Source organism: Medicago sativa, chromosome 7, assembly GCF_051527215.1.
Source record: "Medicago sativa cultivar Bolivia chromosome 7, Bolivia_mono, whole genome shotgun sequence".
In the NCBI taxonomy this organism is placed as follows: domain Eukaryota; kingdom Viridiplantae; phylum Streptophyta; class Magnoliopsida; order Fabales; family Fabaceae; genus Medicago; species Medicago sativa.
The window spans coordinates 35,142,283-35,156,749 of record NC_140755.1 but is presented as its reverse complement, the minus strand read 5'-3'; the positions used below and the strand labels follow the sequence as shown (position 1 = coordinate 35,156,749).

The 14,467-nt window shown below is 35.1% G+C and overlaps 1 long non-coding RNA gene across 1 annotated transcript; it reads right to left on the bottom strand.

Moving 5' to 3' along the window:
* Positions 1–1,590: 1,590 nt before the first annotated feature.
* Positions 1,591–4,654, bottom strand: LOC146905900 (uncharacterized). Its single transcript, XR_015018726.1, has 2 exons — positions 4,545–4,654; positions 1,591–1,872 (listed from the first exon to the last, which is right to left on the bottom strand). It is a non-coding gene; the product is annotated as an uncharacterized LOC146905900 (long non-coding RNA).
* Positions 4,655–14,467: the final 9,813 nt, after the last annotated feature.

Below are 14,467 nucleotides of genomic sequence, written 5' to 3'. Positions count from 1 at the left end.
TTCAAACTCTTATGGTCACTGAACACTTCAAACTTAGAACCATACAGATAATGCCTCCAAATCTTCAACACATACACCACGGCTGCTAATTCCAAATCGTGAGTCGGATAATTCTTCTCATGCACTTTCAACTGCCTCGAAGCATAAGCCACAACCTGACGATTCTGCATAAGCACACCACCAAGACCCATCTTAGAAGCATCACAATACACAACAAACGATTCCTTCAGATTCAGCAAAATCAACACTGGAGCCGATGTCAACCTCTTCTTCAACTCTTGGAAACTCTTCTCACACTTAGCATCCCAAACATACGCTTGCCCCTTCCGAGTCAACTGCGTCAATGGCAACGCCAACTTAGAGAATCCCTCAATGAACCTCCGATAATAACCTGCCAACCCAAGAAAGCTTCTAACTTCAAAAACAGACTTAGGTGATTCCGACTGCAACACTGCATCAACCTTCGACGGATCCACGACAATACCAGCTTTAGAAATCACATGACCAAGGAAACTCACTTCCCGCAACCAAAACTCACACTTCGACAACTTAGCAAACAACTTATTCTCCTTCAAGACTCCCAACACAATCCTCAAATGCTCGGCATGCTCTTCTTCAGACTTCGAATACACCAAAATATCATCTATGAACACCACCACAAAACGGTCCAGAAAGGGATGAAATATTCTATTCATATACTCCATGAAGACACCTGGCGCATTAGACACTCCAAATGGCATCACAGAATACTCATAGTGTCCATACCTCGTTCTGAACGCAGTTTTGGATATATCTTCCGCCTTTACTCTAATCTGATGATATCCTGACCTCAGATCAATCTTACTGAACACTTCTGCACCAACCAACTGATCCATCAAATCATCAATCCTCGGAAGCGGATACCGATTCTTGATTGTCACCTTGTTCAACTGCCGATAATCCACACACAACCTCATACTTCCATCCTTCTTCTTAACTAGCAACACTAGAGCACCCCACGGAGAAACACTCAGCCTGATAAACTGCTTCTCGAGCAACTCTTCCAATTGCTTCTTCAATTCACCCAACTCTGATGCAGACATCCGATACGGCGCAATCGAAATAGGACTCGTTCCAGGTACCAAATCAATTGCAAACTCAACTTCCCTCTCCGGCGGTATCTCGGTAATGTCGTCTGGAAAAACTTCTGGAAATTCTTGCACTACCGGCAAATCACTAACCCCTTTCTCACTACTTTCGTTCAAGGAAGCAAACATCATGATCACACAAGATCCAACTCAAAATCAACAGGAACCTTAACACAAACCACAACAAACTGAGCCTCCGCAGCCAAAGATACCTTCCCTTGCCAGACTAACACCCCTGAAGCAACTTGCTACTCCCCCACTACGCTCAAACCCGCCTAAAAGAACAGAACAACACAACAAGTACCGACAGTACTCTCGTACATGTCGCATACAACAGGAAATTCAAAGAATACTAGTCCGGACAAGACCGACCACGGCTCTGATACCAACTTGTAACACCCTATTTCTATTAAGCGGTAAAACGCGCGAATACATCAGAAATATTCTAGAAATAGATGCTACGTCTCCGAATAAACCACAATTCATACATGCATAAAGATCATGTTATACTACATAGCAGCGGAACAACATATAATTCATAAACAATCTCTGGATCTCCAAACTAAATACAAATGTATCATCCAAATCTCAAATAACAGAATATCTCAACTCCAAATACATAGTCAAATAAAACAACATGCAAGAACTACCCTAGATCAGAGCCCTAATCTAGACACTTGCATGTAAAGAGAGGAACTCCACTCCTCGGCATCAACAAGCAACAACTAAGCATCCTGCACGCCGTCTACCCATCCATACAGAGAGGTAGGCGGTCCACCACAGACCACTGAGGGTTAGCATTACATCATCATAATCCATAAAAGATTTAAACAAGAACATTGGAAATGAAAGATATATTCAAGAATACAAAATAACAAATCATACATGTATTCACAGTATTCATGATTCTCATACCATTCAAACCATTCCATATCATCATTCCAAGTTCATATCAATAAGTGTATCATACACGTATCACATATACATAACCCTCCCTCCTAGAACACTAGCATCACATGATCATTATTATCCCCCATCACTTACATTTCAAGCTATCACATTATTATCATAGCATATCATACATATTCAACCTCTAATCAAGTCATCAACAAAAGCTCATCATTTATCAACATCAATCAATGAAACATTACTCACTTCATTACTCATCTAGCATGCTTATCTCAACAAGTACAATTCGTCATATCGAAGTTATAAGCAAGCCATCATCATTATCAAAAAACATCACCACATCATATATGTATATATACATATACAAATCTCACCTCATCATTATTATTAAAATAACCATCTTCAATTGATTCACCAAATTTCACCAACACACAAATTCACCAAGTCACATATTCAATTATGACACGACTCATCAATTAATCAAATGCATATGATGCTCTAGACTCTTCTCTAGATGCATGTGGTACCAAACTCCTCCAAGGTCGTCACCTTATGATGCAACAAAAACATCATAATCAACGACTATAATCAACGACAATATGGATACAAGTATCCGGTCAACGGCAATATGGATATAACATCCGACACGACATATGATGCATGAACATATGACTCAATCCACAATGCATATGTTCACCACGATTCAACGGCTATAATCAACGGCTATATGTATATACACGCATTCATCGCTAATCACATCAAAACTAGCATGTATAAACTCACCACCAACAATCAACGTCATTTAACATGTTCAACAAATAACATAACATAAACATGTTCATCACCATTCAATTAGTATATATGCATCGACAACAATTCACCACCACTTGACAAATATACAATCACCAACAACATCCACCATTCAATCAACATATAGTTGTCACACATACACATCATCAATCATCTCCACATAAATCAACATATAGTTGCCACATTTCCACATAATTCCTTACAATCCAAATAGAGGAACAAATATAACATATGATCACAAACATCATATTCATCACCTAACAACCATTCATACATCATCTCATAATCATATCAATCTAATCCATAAAGGATTCATAAGCAATTGGCCCTCAATGATCATTTTCAATCAAGTTCGTCTCAAAAAAAATCACAACATTGAAATTAATTGAGCATCTAAGCCAAAACCAAGTAAACGAGCTCAATCGCCTATGCCATGTATCCTCATAAGTCACATATACGTGCAGTAGAGGTTACATAAACATTTCATCGGCCACATATGGAGAATTAACAAAAATTCCGAAGTTCGTCTCAATTGATCACTTTTTACAAAATTCCCATTTTCAAAGCAAAACAAGTTCAAACTTGATGGAACCATTCACAACCATTTTTAGAAGTCATATAAACATCATACATACTTAACCCTACTTCATTCTCTTGAGAAAATAAGTTTTCAGAAAATCAGCGTTCTTGAACATTCCTTGAACAATCAACGATAAGCTTGATTAAATCCAAGGAGTCAAGTTCAACTCAATTCTTTTGATGTTTCCATAGGTTTAGAAAGTCTAGAAAATAGTGAAAACATCGAAAGAATCGGTTTTGGAAGTCCGGAATTGGCCCCAAAGCACCCCAGCACAACACAACAAGGCAGGCACCCATGAGGGGCCGCAAAGGCACGCCCAGGCATGGCTTCCTGCGCCCAGGCGCAAATGGGCAGCAGCCAGTGTGCTGAGCTGCGGTTCTGTGCAGTCCCGGTTTTCCGGTTTCGCCATTTCGTTCTTAAAATCTCGACCGTTAACCCAAATTCAATTCCGTTTTCGCCTATTTTCTCCTAACACTTAGCTCTATCATAATGTATAGAAAAATTCAAGTTTCAACCATCCCAAAAATCATTTTCCATAACCTCACATCACACTCATTTTCCAAAACGGTTAACGCTCAATCTCATATGAAAATCCCGATTTCTCCCAAACCATTTCTCATTACCAAACAACAACCAAAAACAGAAAATCATTATACCATAACTCATCATAATCAACTTGTTTCATTCATTAAAAATCATTGACACTACAATTCAACTTAATCTCATCAAAATTCACCAATTCATCAATTTCCACAACTTTCAACAACAACAACATATTCATCACCAATTCACCATTTCAATGATACCCATTGCATCAATCCAACAACAACATATGTCAAGATAACAACAACAACATTTGAACATAAATTCATGCACAATTTAACACTACAACTTCAATTCTCATCAAACTTGCTCAAGAACACAAAGCACCAACAACTATGCATTTAAACATGTTAATTCACATACTAACATACAATTATCATGTAAATCATGTTCTCAAACATAACAACAACAATCATGCACGAATTTTACAACAATTAGATTCAATTCATCAATTTCACAAAAATGGGTAAGAAAGAAAAAAGTTATGAATTATGGTTGAATTCTAACCCTCTTACCTCTAGCACCAAGATTCTCTAACCCAAGCTTCAATTTAGCTCCTAGATGATGAATCCCCTCTTCAAGCTCTAACCCTTGTTCTTCCCTCTAGCCTCTATCTCTTCTCATCTCAAATGAAATGAAATGAAAATGTTTGTAAACCTAATTCTCACCAACAACTAAAGTTTATATACTAGCTCTACTCAATTGAGCTTATCTCTTAAACCTTAATGGGCCTAACCCATTTCTATTCTAACACCCAAATGTTACTACTCACTTAATGGTAAATTATAACACTAACGGTCACTTAATGGTAATTAAAATAATTACTACACCCTCTCTAGTAACTTGGTAAAATAATACTCCTACTAAACATTAAAAATAATCCTCGTTCAAAATTACAAAATTACCCCTACTCTCAAAATGACCAAACTACCCCTAAGTCCAAAATGACTAAAATACCCTTCTAACACTGAATTCTACGATTCCCAACCAAAAATACACACAGAGGCAAATAATCACATAAGAGCACATATAACACACATAAATAAATAATAAAATAAAACTAGCGAAAATCGTGCTGTTACAATATACACCTCTAAACTTTCCCATTTCCTCACACCATCTCCCATTCTCACTCTCTCCCCCTATGAATCTTCTTCCTTTCCTTCTCTTTTTCCTTCTTTATTTTGGTGTAAAAAAAGAAAGGATGATAAGTACTGGGAATGCTGGGGAAAAGATAAGTAGTGAGCATGTTTCTTGGGAAAAGAACCACATTGGGTAAAACTAAATGTGCACATTTAGTTTTACCCCATGAAGGTTGGCTTTCTTGTGGTTTATTTTTAGTTTTACCCCAGGAAGATAGGTTTTCTGGTGGTTTTTATTTTTTCGCAGATTTAGTTTTACCCCATTGTAAATGTAATAAGAATTATATTAATAAAATGATATTTTATATCCATTATTTTTGTTTCTTTATTTTTGTTAATTGTTGCATTTATTTTACGATTGCGTATTGAAGAATTAGAATAAATTCAGCGTGAATTCGAATAAATATTGCGATAGCGTGAATTCGAATAAAAAATGCGATAACGTGAATTCGAATAAAATAAAAAGTAAGTTAGCGTGAATTCGAATACAAATTGCGATAGCGTGAATTCGAATAAAAATTGTGATAGCGTGAATTCGAATAAAATAAAAAGTACGATAGCGTGAATTCGAATAAAAATTGCGATAACGTGAATTGAAATAAAAATTGCGATAGAGGTATCGTTACATTACATAAACGACATGTATGTCAACAATTACATTACATTCCGGAATGTACCTTCCAAGTGCAACAATTATCTTACCACTGAATGGGGTAAATTCAAACTTGCTAAGCAGCAGGACTCCAACATTCGATGAGCATCTTGAACGATGGTATTCAAGTGCCAACGAAATGAGGTCCATTCCTTGACACTTGAATACCATCGTTCAAGATGCTCATCGAATGTTGGAGTCCTGCCGATTAACAAGTTTGATTTGCCTCATCCAGTGTAAGACAATTGTTGCAGTTGGAATGTGCAATCCAACTACAACAATCATCTTACCTCTGAAATGGGGTAAATTCAAACTTGCCAAACAACATGGACTCAAGCATTTCGCTCGACATTCATGCTTTCCTTTGAAAAGAATAAATTTTTGTTAGGCTTGATTTAGATTAAGGTATTCAAGTGCCACCGAAATGAGGTCCATTCCTTGACACCTAATACCTTCATCTAAACCAGCCTAACAAGAATTTAATCTTTTCAAAGGAAAAACATGAATGTCAAGTGAAATGCTTGAGTCCTCGCCGTTTGGCAAATTTGAATTACCCCATTTCAGAGGTAAGACAATTGTTGTAGTTGGAATGCACCTTACCCTAACTAACGACGATCTTCTGCGGAATCAAGCTGTTGATGATATCTTCAGTTGATCTCAGCAACGTCACCCGCATATCGATCCACTGGAACTTGGTGTGCTCCCAAAACATGCTCGTCACGTTTTTGTCGTTCTTTAACTCCACCCAAGTGAATGATACTCTCCCCTCGTCGAGCTTTGGACGTTTATACAGAATATTTTGCACCCTCCTTGTGTCTCTAGGGTTGACTCCTTGGTAGAATTCATTCAGTTGATCCTTGAGACCTCTTAACGTTACATCAAGGCACCGAACCTTCAACCTCTGAGTTTCTCCGCCGTTGAATTTTGCATGAACGTCGATCCACCCGGCCATTGCTTCAAATCTACACAATTACAAATTAAACACAATCAATGAAAAACTCATTCAAACATTTCATCAAACACTTGGAGTGCAAATTATACATAAACCCTAAAAATGATAACTACAACATAAACATGCAAAGATCAAAATAATTAAGCAATATTACTCATTTGCATGTAACATTGTATCATATATTGCAAAAAACAAAATAACCAAAAATTAAACAAACCCTAAATCTAAAAAAATCTAATCTAAGTGTAAAAAATCTAACATAATCATGCAAACATCTAAACATCATAAGAATTAAACACTATAAGTCATTTGCATGTAGCATTCTATAATTTCTTGCAAAAAAATTTAAAATTTTAACAAAACAATAAACCTAAAAAATTCTAGATTAAGTGAATTTTTTTATCATAACAACATAGTTTAAGTGAAAGCTTACTTGTTCTTGTTGTTGTAGTGTTGTTTGATTTGAAGTTGAAGGAATTTTGGAGTTGGGTAATTTGAGAGAAAATTGAGATTTGTGTGTGTTGTTTGATGAAAATGAGGCAGAATGAGGTTCTGCCTGGGCTAATAACATCACGCAACGCAACTTAAGTCACGCAGTGTGACTTAAGTTGCGTGAACATTACAACTAGCGTAAGTTAACTTACGTAACGCATGTTAACATGCGTAGGGGTATATTTGTATTTTACTTTGGGAGTGAGCAAAACTATTTGGGTAAAGAGCAGGATTTTGTGGAGAAAGAAACAATCAGGAACTAGGTCACTTGGAAAAATATAAAAGGAGAAGCATTAATCACATTTTGGGGAACAGGAACACGCACAAAGGCATCACGCACAACAATATGTGCGATTGAAGAGAGCAGCTGGTATGCCCAACAACAACATCAATTGAGAAGAAATTTAGGAGCAACGTCGGCAATTACGAAACTCTCAGTTTTGTTTTCTTTTTATGTTGTTTATTTCTATGAACATGAGTAGCTAAGCTATTAGATTGATTAAGCCATGAGATGAATCTTTGTAATCTTTGAGCATGTAATTTGTTAAAAACTCTCTTTGACATCAATGAAAACCTAGTCTTTATTCAGAATTATTTGTGCCTAATGCTTTTCTTATGATTGTTTGTATGACTACTAACCCTAGCTTCTTTCAACCATATAAATTGATCTTGGGAATTGAATGACTACTAACCCTAGCTTTTAATCCTGAAATAGTAATTCTGTTTAATTCAACATAAGAACCTAGAGATAGGAAATTGAGAGTTATGACTTATGGATTAACGTTCTCACCATGCTTCCGCAGTTATTCAATAGGTTTAAGAGATTAAAAGGGGAAAACATAGGAAAGGGTTTTGAGTCAAGAGATTGATCAAAACCACTTAGTTAATCCGTCGTAAAGCTAGGTTAATTTCTTTGAGAGAGAAGAGAGCCAAATTACTCACAAAGAGCAATAGAGGATTCGAAAGGCTTGATCATCTGTTTTAATCCAATTATCAAACCATTTTATTTACTTTGTTTAAGTTTTATAAAACCAAATCCAACTGCCTAGGGCAACCCTATAAATTTAACACATCCTTAATTTTAACGTCTTTGTCGAGTAGAAATTGAAACAGTCCCTGTGGATACGAACTTATAAATTATACGATATATTTTTAGTACACTTGCTAAAAGTCTATCACCTATGCACATAATTTATCTAAAATTCATGAAATCATTTGAAATTAGAGGAAACTAGTGAATCGTGAACCTATGAGTTTTCTTTGATTGGTGGGTTTTTCAGTTTGGAAATAGAGTTTATGAAATTGCTTTTTATCGTGTTCTTCAGTTCTATGAATTGAGACGGTAATTCGTTTTTGAAATTGATTTATTCAGTTTCACCACTTTTAATTGACTTGTAGAAATTCAAACAGAAGATTTGTTTTGTAAGATTGTTTTGAAATTAAGTTCTTGAGTTTCTAAGTTCTTGGTGAATTGACATGGAAATCAATTTTTGGATGGATTGTAATTGATCGGTTGAATTTTGGATGGGTTTCCTTTGATTGTTGGCCATCAACATTAATCTATTGAAGACGATGAACTAGAAAAATGAGCGTGGGATCAGGTGAGGCAAGGGCAAAAAGATCATGCTAATTAATTTAACAAATAATTATGGATTATTGGATTGAATAAATTAGACGGTTGAGATTTGGTGTTGTCGCGTTATTTTTTGGAGATCAAGGCTATTTGATTAGCTTTTGACTCACTAATTTATTTCACGACTGAACATTTTATTTTTTAAGAAAAAGGGGAAAAAGGTTCAAACGACCCCATTTTTGAAGATTTTGGGTTCGGGGGTTGGTTACATAAAGGGAATATATTAGCACCCTTTATGTTCGTAGTACTCTACGAGAACCTCTTGATTTTATTTAACTTTTTGTGCTTAAACTTGCTTACTTTAAAAAAGAAAATGGAGTGGAGATAAAATAAAAGAAAAAAGAAAGTTTTTTATTTACATTTTTTATTGATTTGGAAGGACATGGTCCTTTGCCTACGTACCCGTAAGGATCAAAACCTCGTAGTTCGGGGTAGAAATTGACGTTTGATTGGTTTTGTGTTTTTTATTAGTTTTAAAAAAGTTTTAAAATAAAAAGCCAAGTGGCAAATAAGAATTGGTTTATATTTTTTTATATTGAAAGAGAATAGACTTGAAGTAGAATTAAAATTGATTTGAAATTTGATTAAAAAAGAAAATAAAAAAGGAACGATCGCTTGATTGAAAATCAAGATTTATTATGAAAATATTTTTGTGATTTTTGTTATTTGAATGTTTTTTTGTTATTTTGAATGTTTTTGTTATTTTGAATGATAAATAAAACCTAAAACTAAAGCATGAGAATTTTGTAGTGAGGTTGGATCACCACAAAATCTCTTAACCTAATCTAATTTTTTGCATTTTTTTGTATAACATAAGAGCAAAAATAGAAAAATAAATACCTTGAAACTGAAAGGGACAAAAAAGAGTAGAAAAAGAAGAAAGACTCGTAAACACAAGTTGAAGGAAGGATAAGAGAGGAAAAGCATAGGAAGCATCAACTATGAATTTCGGTGTCCAGAATACATTGTGTTAGCTCTCTATTTATAGAGAAAATTCACAACTAGTAAGTGAGAAACTTTGGAAACAAGTAATTCATCTAGTACAAAAATATCTCAATTGTGTACCAAAATATGTCATATTGAGTACAAAAATATATTATTCAGTACTTAAATATGTTATTCAGTACATAAATATATATTATTGAGTATCAAAATATATTTCATATCAAGCACTAAAATATATTAGATTGCCTACCAAAATATTTCAAATTGTGTTTCAAAATATTCTAGATTGCATTCTAAAATAATTTAGCAAAACTTGGGGACCAAGAAAGCACTTTTTGATAATGACCAAATTAATTATTTTAACTTATCATTTCCAAATAATATTTTTCTAGTGCTTACTTCATTCACACAATTATGTACCCCCATTAATTAAAGATACACCCCCACTATATAATCTTAGGTCAAAAATTGGGGTATGACAGGTGTCAACTGTAACAGCCCGATTTTCGTTAGATTTATTTTATTATTTATTTATGTGTGTTATATGTGCTCTTACGTGATTAATTGTCTCTGTGTGTATTTTTGGTTGGGAATTGTAGAATTCGGTGTTAGAGGGGTATTTTAGTCATTTTGGGCTCAGGGGTATTTTGGTCATTTTACGAGTAGGGGTAATTTTGTAGTTTTGTTGAGAATTATTTTTAGTGCTTAGTGAGAGTGAGTATTTTACTAAGTACTAGAGAGAGTGTAGTAATTATTTTATTTACCGGTAAGTGACCGTTAGTATTATATTTTACCGTTAAGTGAGTAGTAACATTTTGGGTTATAATAGAAATGGGTTAGGCCCATTAAGGTGTGGTGAGTTAAGCCCAATTAAGTAAAACCTATTTAAACACTAGTGTTAGTAGTGAAATAGGGTTTTTGCCAACAATTGTCATTTGGGAGAAGAGGAAGAAAGAGATAGAGACAAGAGAAGAGAAAGGGTTTGAAGGAGGAGAGCTAGAGAGAGCTAGAGGTCCAAGCTTTGGGAGATAGAGTGAAGCCTTAGCTTGAGTTTGTGGAGAATTAAGGTAAGGGGGTAGTCTTTACTCATAATCACTTAGTTGTAGCTTCTACCCTAAATTCCTACATAAGTGCTTATTTGAAAAATTGGTTATTTGTGAAATTAATGGTGAAATTCGTGCTTATGTTGTGATGCAATGTTTGGGTATGTAAATTGAATGTTAATTGAGTTGTTGACGATGAAATTGCAAGCTTAAATCATGTACATATGTATGCTTTGTGTTTTACCCAAAAATTGTTGATATGAGATGTTGTTGTTGATGAATTGTGATGAATTCATGATTGGTTGTTGTTGATGTTGTGAGGTGGTGTTGTTGATGAATTGAACCTTGGGTAATCATAATTGTGGGGTTTACCATGACTTTGTGTTGTTTTTGTGGTTTTGATGAAAAATGGGTCAAATGATGATTTTTGTTAAGAGGATGTTGTAGTGCAAATTTTATGGAATTGAGTGTCTTTTCATGTTTAGAAATGTTTAAACAAACTTTGGGATCAAATTTGAGCTTTGGGGAGTCAAAATTGGAGTTTTGGGGTGAAAATGAGGTTTTTCCCGAGACTGGACTGTCATAACTTGCAGTTGCAAGTAAATCACTCGCAGTTGCTAGTTGCATAGGACAGAACTCCCTGTTTCGCGTTCTTGTGTCTTTTTCGCATGTTTTTGTTTTGAATTGGTTTTCGGTGTAAACATGAAAGTTGTAGATAATTTTGTTAGCTTTCCAGAGGCTTTGGTTTGACTTGAAAATGATTTTTGGTTTTTGAGTTATGATGAAAATACTCCAAGGTGGTCTTGGTGAAATTTTACAAAAATTCCGCATAACTACTCTTAAGTCGACCCAAACCTTATGGATTGGTTCCAAACTTCAAACTTATGATTTATGAGTCCAATTAAGGTGTTTAGTAGTATTTAAACTATGATGTGAGGGGTCTAACTTGTTTTGATTTCAAAATGGAAAATTTCTTGAAAAGTGTTTCGGTGAGACGAACTTTGTGATTTTTATGAATTCATCGTATTTGGCCGATGAAATGCTTATGTAACCTCTACTGCATGTATATGTGACTTGTGAGGATACATGGCATAGGCAATTGAGCTCGTTTACTTGGTTTTGGCTTAGGTGCTCAATTATTTTCAATGTTGTGATTTTTGGAGACGAACTTGGTAGAAAATGATTTTTGAGAGCTAATTACTTATGATCCCTTTATGAATAGATTAATATGATGATGAGATGATGTATGAATGGTTGTTGAAGGTTGAATATGATGTTTATCATAAATGTTGTATTACTACACTTTGCTTGGTTTATAAGAAATATGTGGGATTGTTGTGGGATATTGTGTAGTTGATGATGATTTATGTGATGATGACTCTTATGTGTATTATGATTGTTGAATGTGTGGACATGTATACTTGATAATGCAATGTTGTTGAGATAGTCAATGTAATTGGAGGTGTACTTTTACATTGTCGTTGTTGTGGTGAAGTTGTGCATTATCGGGTCGTTGTTGTATGTCCATGCATCATATCATATTGAGTCATATGTTGAAATGTAAAAGGAGGTGTACTTTTACATAGTTGTTGTAAGAGGAGGTGTACTCTTACATGTAAGAGGAGGTGTACTCTTACATAGATGTGCGGTTGGCATCTAATGACTGTTGTTATGGTACCACATGCATATATGTGTCGAGTATAGGCGCATTGCATATTGAAATGTTATCTTGTTGTTGCATGTGAATGGTGATTGTTGATGATAAGTGTGTTTGATGAATACATGCTTGTGACATTTGGAATTTAATGGTTGATGAGTTGTGACATAATTGAATATGTGACTTGATGAATTTGTGTATTGGTGAAATTTGGTTAATGTTGAGATTGTGTGGATTGGTGTATATGTACATAGGTGGATTTTGTTGACGGTTGTGAATAATTGAACTATGTTCTAATTGCATGTCTCACTTGTTTGTGCTTATACACTTGGTGAATCAATTGAAGATAATTATTTTGATATTAATGATGATGTGAGATTTGTATATGTATATACGCATATGATGTAGTGATTTCTTTGATGATGATGATTACTTGCTTATAACTTTGAAATGACGAACTGTACTTGTTAAGTTAAGTATGCTAAGTGAAGAATGAGGTGAGTAATCCTTTCATTGATTGTTATTGATAAATGATGAGCTTGTGTCAATGTCTTGATTAGAGATTGAACATGTCTGTTATGCTATGATAGCTTGAGGTGCAAGTAATGGGGGATAATGATCATGTGATGCTAGTATTCTAGGAGGGATGGTTATGTATATGTGATATGTATGAATCCTTGAATGCTTATGTTTTCATATGTTGATTATGATTAATGTAATGCTTACCCCCAGTGGTTTCGACCGCCTACCTGTCTGTATGGATGGGTAGACGTTGTACAGGATTAGTCGCTTGGTGAGTTGCTTGTTGGATGTTTGGATAGCGGGAGCTAGCCTACGTTATCATTTTGGAGTTATAGTATAGGGCTCTGATTAGGTTGAGTCAGTGTCTTTTGTTGTGTTGGGCTTATTGTATTGTTGAGGTGTACTCATTGTTGAGACTTTGGAGGATTTTATGTTGATGTTGATGTATGACCATGGCATATGTATTGTTTTGATTTTGGAGATGTATGATATTATTCGCTGTGACTGATGAGATATTATTTATATATGCATGACTGTTGTTATTTTGGTTTAGACGTAGCGTCTAATTCTTGAATATTTGCTATATTCGCATGTTTTATTGCTTTAATAGAGTTAGGGCGTTACATCAACCAATCCATTGACATCTGGTGTCAACGAATCCTAACTCATATATATATATATATATATATATATATATATATATATCATTCGGTCTAAGCCTGATGCTCATAATGTTAAAGTCATCATAGCGAATATTTTACAGTGATCCATAACTCTTCATGAGACCTAATATTAATAAAACATAGTTACCATCTAACTAGAGCCATAATGCATCAGGTAATGATACTCATAAGGGCAAATGGGGATCAGAAGTCATCACAAGTGGAAATCGCAAATCGCAATTGGGCGATCGCTCCAAAAAAACCCTCCAAGAATTCCAAGATCCCTATTCATCGTCAGTTCTCTCTCTTCGATGAACTCTTCTTAATCTCTTCCATCCTCCTTTGTTTTCCTTCATCAATCTTAACGTAGATTGATTGATAGTTGCCACAAGTTATCTCCTTTATTGGACTGTGTTCCCACCTTCTGGTGTGGTTGTGTTCCTCCCTGGTTCATCCTTCTTTTTCTCCCTTGCTAGGTTGTTGTTCTTTCTATGTTCCTGTCATCCTCTTTGCTTCATCTCTTTACTCCTTGTCCCCTTCAATATTTCTGCCCTCTCCTTTCCTTACCTCAACATATCTGCTAACAAAGGCAAAGGTGTTATCTCAGACACCAATACCTCTCCTTCTAAACCCGAACATTCACCCTCTGTTACTAGACCTTTCAAGATTCAGAAGTTACAAATCACTCACCCGTCCCTAAGTGATATCCCTCAAGAGTATTTCCAGTCTACTGGTGCT